At 36.9% G+C, this 3,590-nt stretch overlaps 1 non-coding gene across 1 annotated transcript; it reads right to left on the reverse strand.

The window, feature by feature from the left end:
• Positions 1 to 3,115: 3,115 nt before the first annotated feature.
• On the reverse strand, positions 3,116 to 3,222 carry LOC122090220. The gene has a single exon (XR_006143461.1). It is a non-coding gene; the product is annotated as a small nucleolar RNA R71 (small nucleolar RNA).
• Positions 3,223 to 3,590: the final 368 nt, after the last annotated feature.

The raw sequence follows: 3,590 nt of genomic DNA on the forward strand, positions 1-3,590 counted from the left end.
AAAAAAAAAAAAAAAAAAAAAAAAGTGGCACCAATGTTGTCACACCACAAAATTGGAGGGCCACTAATGGGAAGACCAAGTTCTCGAAAAAGAGACTCTAACCAGATGAGCTCGGCAGATGTGTCAGCCAATGCCTTGTATTCCGCCTTTGTGGATGATCATGCAGCTATTCTCTATTTCTGGGATGACCACGAGATAAGGTTAGGGCCTAGAAAAATGGCATATCCACCAGTAGAACGGCGATCAGTGGAGCTTCCAGCCCAATCAGTATCGCTGAAGGCACATAAGGAGGAGTCCATGGGTATGGCAGGCCTTGAGGTAGCTTATGATGCACTTGACTAGACTCCAGTTGTCCTCAGTGGGTGCATGTATGTGTGGCAAGCCCGATTGATTGCAAAGCTAACGTCAGGCCTGGTGAGAGTGATATATTGTAGTGCACCAATAAGGGAGCAATACCTGGTTGGTCAGAGTAGAGAGCACCCCCTGAAGCAGAAGGCTTAGAGGATGTGGCCATGGGAGTTGATGAGCACATTTATGTGTGAAATCTAGGGTAATAAAACATACATTTTATATATTTAGAATGGAGCTACCTTGGGTTTTACTCTCTTTTTGTAGGTTTTATATTTTAAAGGCTTTAAGCATTATCGGACGTCATATCTCTCCAACAACTACCTAGTGTAGTTGGTAAGCTATGGTGTGTAAAATTCCCTAGCTCACCAGGAGGTCTCAAGTTTGAATCTCATGATTGTCTTTTTTTGAAGAATTTTGTTGAAGATTTCCTACTTTTCACTCAATTAAAGTACTAAGGGCATGGAGGGGATTTCCACATCAAATTAGAAGCAAGGAAAATTGTGGAAGGGGTTCCTGCGCAAGAAGAGAAGAAAAAAAAAAAAAAGGAAAGAAAAAAAAAGTGAGAAATAAATCTTGTCCAAATCTTCTCTCTCCTTTTCACCAAAAGATTGTCCAAATCACACAAAGCAAGAAGGAAAATCGTCCCTTGGAGGGAGAAAAAGAAGAGAAATAAATTTAAAAAAAAAAAAAAGGAAAGAAAATAAGCAAAAAAAGATTATGGAAAATTTCTCCAAGTTTATTTCTCTCTTCTCTCTCCTCCACCTTAGCACTTTTGGTCTCAAAAGATCTCACTATCAATTGTAGGTTTCTCCCTTTTAGGAACAAGAAATTTGTTACCCTACCTCCCCATTCTCTATAAATACAACTCATGTAAGAGGAGGGGAGACACTTCATTCTTCTTCTAGGTTTTTTTTTAGTTGTTCTATCTCTTTCTCTAACTCTAGTTCTAGGTTTATGCTTTAAACACTTTTGGAAGTTCTTTTTATTTAATTAATGCAAGCACTTTTTTTTATTTAATTTTTTATTTTTATTATTTAAGCAATTGAAATTGTAATTTTCAAGTTCTAGTTCTAGGCTTAGTTCTAGATGATAAGAACAAGCTATGAAGCATGTCTTTCAAGTTCTATTTTGTTTTCTTTAGATTTGTTTTCTCTAGTACTAGAAATTTCAGATTTGGTTTATTCCAGATCTGGTTTTTAGTATTGGTAGTATCTCAAATCGATCAAGTTTTCAGTTCAAGGGTTGAAGTTCAAGTAAGTAGGCTCCCTCAATAGTCTTCTCTCCCCCCTCTTATTCCCTCTTCTGACTACCCTTTCTTTCTTAATTTAGGATTTTAATTTCAATCATTATATTATTGCTATCCCTTTCCCCCAAGGTTCATGGCTAGTGTATGTGTTGGCTTTGCCCCTCCTAGCCATAGAACCATCAATTTATTGTTTTTATTTTAATTGTCTCCATTTCCCTAAAGTCAAGTAGAGTAACCTTTGTAAGAGTGACTCTCTGGTCAAGTAGGGAAGCTCATATTATGAGGCATCCCTCGGGCTAAGTAGAGAAACCTACTTATGAGTCTCTCTCTAGCTTTATCCCCTTTCTTTTATTTTAATTTTTATTTCAACATTTTTTTCCTTTATTATTTTTTTTTATTACGTGGGTTGTTTATTTTCTATTATTTATTTATTTAATTTTAATTGCGTGACTTGTGTATTTAAATTCTTAGATGACGAATGGTTATGACGTTATTTTGATACATATGCTTAGGACTGAAGTTATAATTAGATCACAATCATTAATAGGTTCACTTTCGCATTATTAAAAGAAAAAAAAATAAAGTGGTTGCTCTCCCTGTGTTCGACCTGTAGCTACACTGATCCGTACGCTTGCGGTTACATTTAAAATCTCAAACAAGTTTTGAGCGCCGTTGCCGGGGAGACAGTTCCATGTTATTTTTCGCTTTCTTTTAGTAAATCGGAGTGCTTTGTTTGCTTTGTTTTGTTTTTCCGTTTCTTTTATTGAATTCCTGAGAAGAACAACTTGTAATAATAGTTGTATCGGTGGAGGTCGTCATGCCTCACAGTATGACAAAGACAGGTTTTGCCCTATAGCAGTACCTCAGGAATTGACCTGAGCAACCCCGGATCCCTGTCGATAAGCTCCCAAAAAGCCAAAAAAATCAAAAAAATCAAAAAAATCAAAAAAAAATCAAAAAATCATAAAAAAAGGTTTTTCTATCCATTATTTTGTGCTTGTCTTACTCTAGTTATGGGGTAATTTTCTGTTGCATGAGTGTTAAGTGGGTACGTAATACTAAGAATCGACTAGAAAGAAGAGATCCAACAAGTAGTGACCCTATATGTTTGTTCTCTTTAAAACCCTTTAATAAGGAAGACCAATAACAAAACCCTTCACCTAAATCTGTAAAAGATAGGTTCTACCCTGCTAGAACAGCCCAACCTTCCTATATAGTTCTACCACAAGCCCAGAGCAATAATTTTGAACTCAAATCTCAATACATCACTATGTTGCCCCACTTCCATGGGTTGACCTCTGAGGATGCTACCTATTTCTAAGGGAATTTGAAGAGGTATGTGTTCTAATTAAGATCCAACAGCTTTCTGATGATGCTGTGAAGCTTAGGTTTATCACTTTTGGATTGAAAGACCAAGCTAAGAAGTGGTTGTATGGGTTACCCACAAATTCTATAACCTCATGGGAACAATTCACAGTTGTCTTTCTTAAGAAATTTTTCCCAACTCAAAAGACCAATAAGCTTAGAAGTGATATCCTTCAATTTAGGCAAAATCCTAGTGAGTCATTTTCTAAACTTATGGAGAGATTCAAGGATCTACTCCAAGAATGCCCTCACCATGGCCTAGACCTATGGCATTTATGTCAAATAATTTATGAGGGTATTGATTACCCAACTAAACAAATGATAGAGTCTATGTGCCCTGAGGGATTCACATCCTTTACAGATGAAGGAAAGGCATAGAAATTCTCACTTGACTTAGCTGACAAAACTCGTGAGTGGGAATCAACCCAAGAGAGTGAAAGAACCATAGGAGAAAAATGATATTTTTTGGATGGGATAGTAGCCAAGGAAGCCCATTTGGATAGCCTAGTCAAGAGAATTAAGGCTATTGTTCCTAGAGAGCCATCATCAGTCAATTTGGTTAAGATTTGTGCTTGGTGCCAATCCCCTAGATATCTCATAGAGAATGCCCCAACACCTCTGGGGGCAC

The sequence above is a fragment of the Macadamia integrifolia genome, chromosome 9, assembly GCF_013358625.1.
Source record: "Macadamia integrifolia cultivar HAES 741 chromosome 9, SCU_Mint_v3, whole genome shotgun sequence".
Lineage (NCBI taxonomy): Eukaryota > Viridiplantae > Streptophyta > Magnoliopsida > Proteales > Proteaceae > Macadamia > Macadamia integrifolia.